The sequence below is a fragment of the Camelus bactrianus genome, chromosome X (genome assembly GCF_048773025.1).
Source record: "Camelus bactrianus isolate YW-2024 breed Bactrian camel chromosome X, ASM4877302v1, whole genome shotgun sequence".
Classification (NCBI taxonomy): Eukaryota; Metazoa; Chordata; class Mammalia; order Artiodactyla; family Camelidae; genus Camelus; species Camelus bactrianus.
In genome coordinates, this window is record NC_133575.1 from 113,481,963 (window position 1) to 113,495,720 (window position 13,758).

Below are 13,758 nucleotides of genomic sequence, written 5' to 3' on the forward strand. Positions count from 1 at the left end.
CCCCAAAGTATGGCCTCGATGTCTCAGGATACTCTGAGCCTGGCGTCAGCTGTACTCCAGTGTCTACTTAGAAAATTTCTCTCATCCTTATTTCCTCTTTCCCTGGCATCTGGAATGCATTCTCACAGCAACAGGTGCCTCCTGTGAGCTTATGAACTAAGGATTAAATGATATCATACTTGGCCTTATCAAAAAGCCATCGATAAAACAGAATTCAGTAAAGACCAAAGAAAGAAATGGGGCAAAATTCACACACAGTTCCTGCCTTGAAAAATGCCTGCAGTTCTTTTGTGGACTCAGTTCAAGTTGGCAAACGTTCCCTGAGCACCATCCCATCCAGACCCAGGGGCGGGAGGCAAGAAGGGTACATGAGGAATAAGGAGACAGACTGGTCCTTTCCTGCCACCGCGCACCCCCGCCCCCCACGACGGCACACACGATCTGAGGGGAGGAGGGACAGCAGCACAAGCAGATCGCTGTCACAGAGGTGGACTTTCAATTTGTCAAAAAGAGAGTTTCTCCAGAGGAAGCAATCAGATGTGAAAAAATTCAGCCAATCTGACACTGATTCAAGCATTCTCTGACTTGTTGCTGAGGTGTTGGAGTATGTGGAGAAGGGGCAACTGGAGAGCCTGTTCTGGACCACAGTTAGGCCTCTGATGACAGATAGGAGAGACCAGACATGAGGCCTATGAGCATTTGAGCATGCAGTCTCATTGACATCTTTCTGGAAGACTTTAAATTTGAATAAAGGTGTACTGGTAGCATTCATTGACAACTGTGGTGGATACACCCTAGGATGAGCACCAATGAGTCATGCCCATGGATAAGCCCCTCCCATTGGGTGTCGGTGGAGCCTGCGCTTCTAATCAATAGAATATGGCAAAGGTGAGGTGGGATGTCGCACCTGTGAGCACATTATGATGTGCACAGGAATCCATCTTGCTGACACACACTAGAGATTTCTTGCTGGTCTTGGAAAAGCCATATTGTAACTGCCACTAGAGAGAGCTACATGGCAGGGAACTGTGGGTGGCCTTTAGGACCTGAGGGTGGCCGCCAGCCAACAGCCAGTAAGAAGCCAAGATAACTTGGTCCTAGAACCACAAGGAAATGGATTGGGCCAACAACCACGTGAGTTTGATAGAGGACTCTGTACTCCCCTAGAGAATGCAGCCTGGCCAACACCTCCATGGCAGCCTTGTGAGACCCTGAGCAGAGGATTCAGCTAAGCTGTGCCTGGACTCCTGACCCACCAAAACTCTGAACTAATAAATGTGTGTTGTTTTAAGCCACTAAATTTGTGGTAACTTGTTATGAAGCAATACAAAATGAATACAACAACATTACTCATTCATGAAACGAATAGACCTTTGACTCCAAGGTCAGATCCCTTCCATGGGTGATCCTAACAAAACTCAAGCAGATGTCGAAGTGGCTTCTTATGATTATGAAAGTATTAATGCCATTAGAGTCCATGGGAGCAGGTTTGAATTGTTCCACAGGAACCACGCCCACTAAGACTAATCCACCAGCTCCAACAGGGTGTATGATGGCTACGCAATTCTGGACAGAAAAGATGGCTTCTCTGTCCTCAATCTAGCTATGGCCATCATCAAAGAAAAGACTGAGGGAAAAGGGGAGGCAATGTTCCTTCAACGTTCCAACAAAAGCCAGGAGGTCACAGGCACAGCTGAGATTGAACTTGTAGGGCAACTGGAGAGGCTGGAAAGATGAAATAGGGAAGTAGAGGGAGATGATGGTGGAGAAGACACAAAAGCAAAAGCTGAAGACTGACTTCATTGGACACGTGGTCCCATTTCAGGGTCATAAAGCAGCCCTGATTGCTGTAGACACCCTTAACTTTAATGACTCTCAAGACTGAAATTTCAAAGCTGATATTTCAAAGTATTTATTAAACACCCCAACAGACCAGAATGTGAAACACTTTCCTCAATATCAGCTGCCTTCACATGGTGGCTTCAGCTCATCAAGGAGTTTTTAAGGGAGTAACCTCATTTCACACACAAAAAACGAAAAGATTCAGCTGAAAGCATCACAACATCTGGCCTCACGTGTCTCACGATTGGCACTTTGTAGCTCAGTGCCTACATGAGATTTCATAGGGGCATCCAAAGCACACAGTCCCAATCTTTCTATATAAAATAGTTTCTACAAAGCAAATATTAAATACATTTCTGGAATATGGAAGAAATACTGATTGGTTCCACTTCCAGCTCAAGTTAATTAACCAGAAACATGCATATATTGTCTCTAATGGGTTGGGTTCTTCAGAAAGCTGACTCTAAAACAGAGTTAAGTGTGCAGGATGTTTCCTAGGGAGTGCCTTTGTGAGAAATACCCTTGGAAAGGGTGGGAAGGGAGCTAACGTGAACAGAAAGAAGAGTCGAGCTGTGCTACAGGTCTTGGCTAACCCTACAGGGCAGTCTAGAGTGAGGATAGCCCTTCAGAGTTGTCCAGAGTTAGGCTGAGATGGCCAGGTATTTCTACATCATCCTGAGAAGTCACTGGACACGGCTACCCTTGGAGGTTTGTGATCTTGGGCAAGGCAGCTGTCTGCAGCTGAGGCAAGCCCTGAAGGGGAAGACAGCCCTGAAAGGCTGCCCTCCCAGCAGCTGGGGCAAAACCTCCACTGGGAGGGGTCTTAGGTGCCACATCTCTGTGTCCACCATTTCTCTTCTGCCCTTTGAAATCATCATGAAGGAACAAAGACAATATAACCTGCCAGCAAGAAAGGATGGGAGGGGATACTCATATTCACTCATTATAAGGGAAGTGTACATCAAAACCACTGCAAAGTAGCAGTTCACACCCACTAGGCTGATTCATATAAAAAAAAAAACCCTAAAACTAACAAGTGTTGGTGAGGATGTTGAGAAATTGGAACTCTACTTATACATTGCCCTTAGAAATGTAAAATGATTCAGGTACTGTGGAAAACAGTTTTCAGTTCCTCAAAAAGTTAAATGCAGAATGACCATATGACTGAGCAGTTCTACTCTCAGTTATATACCCAGAAGGTCTGAAAACTGGTACTCAAACAAATATATGTACATGCTTGTTCATAGCAGCACATCACAATAGGCAAAAGTGGAACAAGCCAAAATGTCCATCAGCAGGAGAATGGATAAGTGAACTGCGGTATACACATACAGTGGGGTATCATGCAGCCATACACACGGAATGAAGCGCTGATGCATGCCACACTGTGGATGGCTTTTGAAAGCATTATACTAACTGAAAAAATTGAGACACAAAGGGTCACATATTGTATGATTCCATTTATGTAAAATATTCAGAGTAGATTATAGAGATGGAACACAAATCGATGGTTGCCAGGGGTTGGAGGAGAGGGGCTGGGGAGTAACTGCTTAATATGTACAGGGCTTCCCTCGGGGATGGTAAAATTGTTTTGAAACTAGATAGAGGTGGTGGCTGTACAACACTGTGAATGCACTAAATGCTACTGAATTGTTTACTTTAAAATGGTTAATTTTATATGAATTTTATCTCAATTTTTTAAGTGAAAAAAAAATGGGAGGGGACCTGCAATGGCTTAAAAATTCTACCAAATTTGCCACAGTGGAGACTGATGAAGCCACAGTCTACAATACCTACAAAGGGACTTCAGCTAAGGAGGGAACAAACTTAGCCTAGACAGTCTCCCAACTCAGAGATAGCAGGTATGACAGTGGGCAGAGTAAGACATGGGACTTAAGCCAGAGAGGTTAACTGAAGGTTTCCATAGGGACATTAATCTTCCCAAGAAGGCCCCAAAGCTAGTATTTAACCCACGAATGAAAAAATGAAGGGTTCTCTTCTAAAGAAATTGAATAAATTGTCTAGGGGTAGGGCTGGGAAATCTGGAGTGGGTATTGAAACCACCACCACCAAAAAAAAAAAAAAAACTCTCCATATTATGACATTTTGGAGAACCCCCAACAAAACCATCAGCACACCACCTCTTCATCTTAAAACACAGCCTGCAAATCAGCAATTCCCACCCGCACAGAGAGCTGCCAGTTGGCCTCATTGCTGAGCGTAGTCAGACGACAAAGAAAGGCCAAACATTCGTACGAGGTGACAGAGAAATATCAAGAAAGACAAATAGCAAAGCTGGTCCTAGATGAAACAGACGACTAGGGGACAAAACAGAATAATTTTAAAAGGACAAATAAAAATATCTTTTATTAATATCATCAGAAAGATTTGAGAAGCTATTGAATATGTTAAACAAGAATAGATGGCCATGGAAAAATTACAAAAGAACGTGAAAGATCACCTGGAAATTAAAACTATGGTGGCAAAATTAAATATTCAATAAAAGGACTGAAAAATCAAGTTGAGAGAAAGTTTTAAAATGCAGAACAGAAATCAGGAAAGGACACCACCAAGTGCTGACAAAAAGGTGGAGCGATTCAGACTCTCACACATTGCCTGTAAGAGTGTTCATTGATATAGCCATTTTGGAAAACTTTGTGGCAGTATTTACCAAAGCTAAAGTTAAATGCGTGCCTACCCCATGAACTGGCAACTCTACCAAAAGGCATATGCCTCCCTGACGGATGTGAGACTTCTGGACACCAAAAGGCATGAACAACAATGTTCATAGTATTATTCGTAATAGCCCCAAACTGGGAGCAAACCAAATGTCCTCCATTGTATCTAATCTTTTGGATAGAAAAACTGTGAGATAATCACAAAATGGAATACAATGCAGCAGTAAAAAGAACAAACTACTGATACAAGCAACAACATAGTTCAATCCCCCAAATATAACATCAGTTACAAAAATCCAGACATCAAAGAATGCCTAGTGTGCAGTGACATTTATATGAAGTTATAGAACAGCAAAGCCAATCTGTGGTGATAAGGTCAGAATAGTATTGAAGAGCAGGGGGGCATGAGGAAGTCTTCAGGGGTGCTGGAAATGTTCTGGTATTTTATCTGATTAGTAATTACATGAGTGAGTACATATGAAAAAAATTAAGCTCTACACCTGAGATTTGTGCACTTTAGTGTAAGTTACGCCTCAATAACATAGGCAAAACAAAACCTAGGAAATATGAAAGAAGATATGAGACAACTAGGAAGACCAACATTTTACTAAGTTATAGAAATAGAAAAGAAAAAACATGGGAGGAAATTAAAGATATATTAGAAAAGTAACTTTAGAGCTAAAGAAAAAACAGTTTATACTGAAAAGGTTTACTGACTACCTAGCACAATGAATGAAAACATACCCAAGCTTATGGATAGTTTTGTGAAGGTTCAGAACACCAAGGATAGGAAAGGTTTCTAAAAGCTTGCAGAGATTAAAAAAAGTATATAAAATTTCAGTGTGAAGTTTTATACATAGCCAAACTATCAAACGAGTATGAAAACAGAACAAAGACTTTTTCAGAAATGCCAAAATTCAAAACCTTACCTCCTACTCGACCCTTTCTGAGGAGGTTACTTAAGGATGTACTCAAGCAACTGAAGGAAGTGTATGGAAGTGCAGGCCACTATCACTACCATCACCATAACTTATATATATAAAGGATATATATAATATGTAATATATCATACATCATTAGGAAGTGATATATACATTCATTATGGTAAAGTATTTAATTTATATATTATATTAAATACATATTTAATACATATATTTAATAAATTTAATTATATTAAATATAAAGTTAATACATATATTACTTAATTAGCAATTCTACATTTATTTAGGAAATTCTCCAGCATGGCAACTGTGCAGCAGGCCTAGAGAATAACCAGTTCAGATTGCAACAAAAGATTAGAGACTCTGGGAGGAAGATCTCCAGGAAATAAGGGAATTTCATTCACTAGGTAGTACAACTGAGATACTAGAAGAACTCAGGTATATGTTAAAAGCATAGAGTGCCCAAAACACAACAAGAAAACAAAAGTCTCTAAAAGTTTCTATACAAGATCTTGTGGTAGCTCACGGGGAAAAAGAAAGTGACAATGAATATATGTATGTTCATGTATAACTGAAAATTGTGCTCTACACTGGAATTTGACACAACATTGTAAACTGACTATAACTCAATAAAATAAAATTTAAAAAATAGTCTCACCAAATATTAAGCAACCAGTTCAAATTGGTACAGAAGCCAGTACCTTCAATAAGAATGGGATGGATTCCAGGACATAAATAGAACAAGAAGCTAAAAGATATTAGGGGTATGGCTATAAGAAGGCATAGCTCTAGCTTCCTGTCTACAAAAAATGCAATCAGTAACTCCATGAAAAACAAAAACTATAAAAAATGTCATGGTTTAATATAAAGCAAACTAGAACCTGGGTAAGATTTGTGACAAAAAGTTAAAGGTATGAAAAAAGGAGAACATTTGAACATTTGAGCATTCTCATCTGCGCAGCCAGTGGGTAATGACTGTAAGGACAGAAATGGAAATGAATCTTAAGCCTACATCCTACTGTCATGAATAACATTACCATAGTCATCATACTGCAGACACAGTTGTTTGTTCTTCAACTTCGGGAATCAATCTGTAACAAAGCCCAGGAGACTTAATTATGGTTAAAGAACAATGGATAATGGAAAAGTACAAATACAGCTATGATGGTGCTGTCATGTACTGCTCAGGACTCCCTTAACACCAAAATCCTTATTTTCATAGCTGGCTTGAGTGCTGTCAGCCCCCCTCAAAAATTGCCTTGAATAAAAACAGTCACCTCAGTCGAGGTCAGACTCCTATTCGGTAAGCCCACATTCAGTGATTCAACTTGGAGGTAGAGAGCTGCAGTCTCTTGCTCCAACTTAGGACATCTCTGAAAGACCATCCCAGCTTCAGAGTTCCCTGTAGGGTTGGCTGGAGCCTTTTTTGAGACTGCACCACAATCCACCTTCTCCACCCACCAAATGCTGATTCCTTCCCTTCATTTCTCTTCCCTTCCTTCCCTTCCACAGACATTGATCCTGAGAGAACGCCCAAAGAAACTCCTGCATATTAATCTCATCTTAGAGTCTGCTTCTGTGGGAACCCAACCTGCAACAACAACTGACAGAAAGTTGGGAAGAGGACGCGAGGAAGAGAAGTGGAGAGAAGTGTAGGCACATTAATATCATCATTACAAAGTGGAAAATCAATAGTTTTTTGTTCCTAGTTGATAGAAAGAGAAACAGAGGTATGGGGATATTATTTAAAGATACAAAAGTAGCCAATAGAATAGCTGAAAAGTGATATATCTATATATTAAGAGGAAAAGGGAAAATGGTAGGGAGAGATAAAAGAAATTGGTCATGAGTTGATAACTGATGAAATGCAGTGATGAGCACGTGAGTTTCATTATACAATATTCTGGACTTTCATATATTTTTGATCAGTCACTATAATCAAGAGTTTAAAATATACACTTAAAAAGAGGAAAGGATGAGTGAACTATAGTCTCATCTAGCATAGCAGGAAGTCAGCAGAATGTTGACAACAACATAAAAAAGTTGATACAGATATAAGCATAGTATTTACAAAGACAGAGGCAAACTACCAGAAGAACTGAAACTAGAAACATTTAAAATGAGAATGGGGTGCTGAGGGGTAGAGCACAGGATCTTTGCTTTGCATTATAAGCCTTCTGTTCTCTTTGACTATTCTTACAGGTTGAGCTGTGTCTCCCCTCTCCAAAAAAAAAAAAAAAAAAAAAAAAAGATCTGTTGGAGTCCTGATCCCCAGCATGTCAGCATGTGACCTTATTTGGAAATGAGGTCTTTACAGAGGTAATCAAGTTAAAATCAGGTCATTAAGGTGTTACCTAATCTAATGTGACCGATGTCCTTATCAAAAGGAGAAATTTGGCCACAGACACAAGCACACACAGAAGAAAGATGCCCACATGCAGATGGATTGAAGTGACACATCTACAAGCTAAGGAATGGGAAAAAATGCCTGTAAACCACCAGAAGCTGGGAGAGGCACAGGAGGATCCTTCTTTTACTAGTTTCAGAGGGGCCATAGCTCTGCTAATACCTTGATTTCAGACTTCCTGCTACCAGAATTATAAGACAATAAACTTGTGTTGTTCTAAGCCACCTAGTTTGTGGTACTTAGTCACAGCAGCCCTAGCAAAGTAATACAACTTGAAACATTTCAAAATGTAATGAGATTGATGGGCTGTGGAGAAGGTAAGCTGAGATAGAAAATTGCGGGGACCGGTGGTACAATTCTGTTGTTGTCATTTTACTGGGCATTAGCAGCAGCAGGACAAGAGTGAGAGCAAATGGAGATGGCCAGTGAGAGAGCAGTTTGGGTGACAATGGTTAAGAGTTTGAGAAAGAACTGGTTTTAGTTAGAGAGTGGGACCTGAAGTGTAAGATGTCTGAGGTGGAGCAGCTCCTGATGATGAAAAGGTCTAGGATTTGGCCTTGAAGGTGGGGGGCTGAGGTGGGGAGGAAGAGAGATTGTCAGAGGTCAGGGAGAAGTCAAGGATTTGTGAGTGGCATAGCCTGCCCAGGTAGATACTGAAATCACCCCAGATGATGGCAGGACTCAGGATGCCAAGGAAGCCTGTGACCCAGGTGTCCAAGTCCTCAATGAATGAGGGAGACGGACCATTAAGTGCTACATAGCAAATCTTGGTGGCTGTAAACAACATCCACTTATCACCTCATAGTTTCCTTGGGTCAGAAGTCTGGGTGCAGTTTAACTGGGTCTTCTGCTCAGGGTTTCACAAAGCTGCAATCAATGTGCTTGCCAGGGCTGTATTCTCATCTGAGGCCCTGGGTTGTCTTCCAACCTATTCAGGTTGTTGGCAGAACCCATTTCCTCAAGGGTATAGGACTGAGGTGCCCATTTTCTTGCTGGTGACCAGCCAAGGGCCACTCTCGGCGACTAGAGACCACTTACAGTTCTTGGCCAGATGGCCCTCCCACAGGTGCTCTCACATAGTAGTCTACTCCTTCAAGGCCAGAAGGGGAATCTCTCTAACTTAAGGGGAGGCCTGGCCCTTTTTAGAAAGTCTCACCTGATGAGGTCACAACCACCAAGGATAATCTTCTTTTGATTAACTCAAAGTCAACAGATTAGGGACCTTAATTACATCTGCAAAATCCCTTCACCTTTGCCACATTCTATTGTCCATAAGTAGCCCATTATACCCATACAAGGACAAGGGGAGGGGATTATACAAGGACATATGTACTATGGGGGTAAGAAACTTGGGGGCCATGTAGAATTCTACCTACCACAAATGAGCCATGTTTTCAACCTCAATTCCACTAAATGAAAGAAAACTTAATTCCATAGTCTCCCAGTTACTTCAGAGTTTTCTTACTAATTACTAAGTCTTGTTATTCAGCAATTCAGGATTTTCTCCTTGGTACCAGGCTATCACCAAATTCTGTGAGGCTTATTCAGGTTCATGGCATCTGGAGAAACCAAGAGAGCATCAAGTCCTTGTCATTGGCAACTGTACACGCCAGCATCCACTGCAATGTACATCCCTTCTGGCCCTCAAAGAAAGTACCCCTTCATGCTGGTTTCCAATGAGGTGCCATCCTAACCTAGTTTCTAGCTGCATGGCCCACACCACATTCCACTGTGACATCCTTTGGAGGGTGACTCTTTCTTTCTCACACACACACACTCACACACTTCTTCATGGGGGCACAGGTAAATTCAGCTGCTTTCCCATGCCACTTTAGTGCCACAGGAAGCACAGGGGGCTGCCCCAGGCAACTCTACACTGGGTCATGCTGATGTGAGGGGAGTCCTCGGACTGTGTACTTTCCAGGGTACCGTCTGCCAGGGAGCGTAAGTTCCCTTTCCCTTGGACTTCTATTGTACTCCCACTTTCAACATCAGGGAGTGAGGGCAGAACACATCAGTCTATTGGTAAATATTCCACAACACCCTGCCATAGCAGAAGGATAAGGATTCAGGGCAGAATCCAAGGCTTGGCTCTCATTCTGGATCCAGGACCCTCAGATGGTATTCCTTGAGGGCAGGCTCTGCCCCTTCTATTCACTGCTGTATCCACAGGGCTAGCATCTTTGTTGGATTTCAAGGGATCACTGGGATGAGAAGCATGATCAGAATCACTTGGATGAGAAGGCAGGCAGAGTCCTGGTCTCAGTGAGCATGTGAACTGGATCTGAGAAGGGGCCTGATGTGGGATGTGGTTGCCACTGAATGTGAGGGGCACCAAGCACCCTGTTCCCAGGGTGGCTGTCTCAAGAGGTGCTGGATGGTTCTCTAACTTCCTGGGGGCGCCACGTGGATGGAGCAGGGTCTGGGTTGCCCTGAGGTTTATGATATGACAGGAAGAGCTTACTTTCTAGCTGGGGACCTAGGGGCAGTAAAAATCAATTGGATCCCAACCAGAATCTGATTCTGTTGACACAGAAGTAAAGCCCTGTGGAACGTGAAGGGGCAGAAGAGGGAATGGGCATCACTGCAGCCTTGACATTTGCTGAGCTCCTGCCCTAAGTCATACACTGTGCTAAGAACTTTATAAGGTGAGATGATTCATTACAGAAGAGGTTGGTCCCAGTCCCGTTTGACTCGGTATCTTGCATCATCCTGGGAACAATCTTTCCTTTCCCTCCCCTCCCCTTCTCTTTCCACTGTTCTTCCTTTCTTTTCTTTGCAAGCCCAGACTTTTCCATCGTGCCGTTCACTGATTCATCCAGTTCAGCTCTAGGTGGGCGGACAGGCCTCTAGAGCTTGGAGCAGGCAACCCTAGTGCGGTCAAAGCCGGAAAGTAGGGAATTCCTAAAAGCCTCCACCAGAGGCTGCCCAAGCGCTGGTGTTTGCTGGCACTGCCTCATTGGTGATTCATTTCCTTAAAATAAGAGATGAAATGCGATAAGCTTAAAACAAAACAGAACAGAAATGCCTAATCAGACCTTGTAAGTATCACACTGAGTGACAGATGACTTTTTCTCCATTTGCATCACATGCATCTGAATGAGTTAGTTACATTTGGTCACCCCCTTCCTCCTGGGTTTTCCTGTTCCTCTTCCATCTAGGGATGTTTTCTGCTTACTCCCCCAGATCTATCTTTACAAAGAGCCTCGGGGAAGGGAAATCATGACGCATCAAGGAAGATTCTCACACTGGGGGGCTTCCTGTGTGAGGGGAGGGGCTGATGGTCCCTCAGGCCTGGCTGATGCCCCACAAGAACAAGTGTGGAAGGAATCCTCACTGCTGCCCCAGGGACCATGCACTGTTATGTCTAGCATACAGATGTGTAAATTGAGGCTGGAGAAGGGTCATCACTGGCTCAAGAGCTCACCACCAGCAGAGCTGGAACTTAAACCTGGGCCTCTTAGCCATGATGCTACACTGCCAAAGACAAACAGCCCAGGGCACTGGTCAGGGCTGCTCAGCCCTGCGCTGTGAGAGTGATCCCCATATGTCCTCATGAGCAACCCGGGTACAGAGAGGGTCACTGAGGCACAGAAGCAGGGGTGGGCAGGCAAGAGAGAGCTTCCAGATCGTGGGCTGGCAGAAAACCCCAATTTTGCTCAGGGAAAATGATTTAGGGTCCAGGTTAATCCTAATGATATTACCAGCTACCAAGCACGGAGCAAGTGAGACCCAAGTACCGCTCCCTGGAGGCATCTTTCCATCTGGTCCAAACTTACCTGACAGCCTTCTCAGGGACAGAGGCAGCCACACAGTAGAGCAACCAGCCCAGGCTGCAGCGCGGCGCCCTTCCAGTTCATCACCTCTGGCTGCGTTCCCCACTGGGAACTTGTGAAAGCACTCTATGAAAGGGGCAACCCTACCGGGTGAGCCTGATGCTGCCAAGCTTCCTGTGTCATCGCCTGCATCTCTAAATCAGAGACTCCTAAATCACGCAACATCTCAGAATTCTGTGGGTGAACCCAGGCTCTGTGTGATTACCCTGGGAGACTGCACAGGGCTTGGGATTTCCTGAAACAAGACGGTGGTTGGGTTTTCAGAACTATGAACAACTGGAGTACACACGTTTGCCAAGGGCCCTTCCTAGTTTTAGCACTAGGTTCATCCCATTTCGACCACAGAAAACTGTGGTCGGTATCAAATGAGATTCCACATCCTGGTGCAGTTCGGCAGAAGGTGGGGTATCCAGCCATCCAAGTTGACCAGGGGCTGGGCCTCACTCCTGCCTATCTTAGGAAGGGCACCCCTGCTGGCTAAAGGCTGGAGGAAGGCCACACATCCAGGACCCTGGGCCTAAGTAAGTCCTCAAAAAATGTTGGCTCTCACTGGTGTTAGTGTCACATATGCACAATGCTTTGTCCAAAAGCCTTGTGGCCAAGTGAGTTTCGGAAATCAGAAAGATGACAGAGGGCACAGAGCATTTGTCAGTAACACCCTGGCAGTGTTGAGCAAACACACTGACATCTCTGCAGTGAAACACAAGACTACTAACACAAGTGGAATAAATAAAGAACATTCAGGATAAAATAAATAGCTTCGTGCCATCCATTTTTGATTCTACCACCAAAAGGGTTATCAAGCTGGTGAAAACCCTCTTGATTACCAAAGATTTCTGGATGTTGGAATCGTGGAGAGCAAGTTATGGACCTGTATTACCTGAGGCAGCAGGCTGACATTAACTCCCACACAGATCAGGGAAGAGACTCCCAGATTGACGGATTCCTGGCACGGATACAGCCCCTAATTTTCAAACCCTGTTGGACTGATGCAGCTCAAACTGCCTCCTATTGTCCCCAGGGGCTACTATACATCTTTGGTCCAACTCCCGAAGGCCCCCAAGTCCCCAACCAGGACACATCCTGTAGGACTTTTGGGACTAGGAACCAACGGAGTCACTGTTCTTCCTCCTCCTTTCAAAGCTGGAGTTTTTCCCTGTCTGCCTCTCTCTCCTCTACAGGCTTCAAGGCACAGGCCTAAACACCCATACTCTTACCTGGCAAAGCCTTCTTGGGAAACCAGATGCCCCTTCAGCCACTATTTGTAGTGGATGCTTTCTGGTTCACAGATTGTTCTTACATGAACCATCCCATGTCATCCTTTCTCCTATCAGATAGACTAAAAACTATGATTACTCCTTAGGGGGAGATGTTCACACTGTGCCCAACATTCAGATGAAGAAATTGAGGCTCAGAAAGGGAAAGTGATTCATTTAGACTCACACGCCAGCACTGGTGGTGCCAGGGATGAATCCCAGGATTGTCAGGGTAGGACAAAGCTTGTCCTTCCTCGCAGGCTCCCTGGTGGAGGACAGAAGTCTGCGCTGCCTCACCTGGGCAGCTTTGCACGCACCATCTCACACACTCTCTCTCACACACACACACACACACACACACACAAACCTTCCTTCTATAGGCAATGAGCTAAACTTCGCAGTACATCAGCCTTTAAAATCCCTATGGTGACACTCTCAGTGGACCTGAATTGATGGGGTCAGGCTATGGGCCCGCCACAAACTCCACTGCCCCAGCCACATTATCTTCTCAGTTCCTTGAATGTGTCTGGCCCTTCCAGGGGGTTCTTCTCCTATCTCCCAGCTAGGGAGACCCCTTTTACTTCAAAACCCACTCAAACGGCCCTCATCTCTGAGGCCTTCTGCAGCCCCTTGCTCTGTCAGCAGTTCCCCACTCTTCACGTTCACCAAACCTTATTCGGTCTCGTTTCAGACTGTGGTTTACAGGTCTCCTGGAAGGTGGCCCCACACCCCCTAGCCCTGACTGCGGACTTCAGTGTGCTTTGCATTATGAAGTTTGGTGCCCAGATCTGCCCTCTC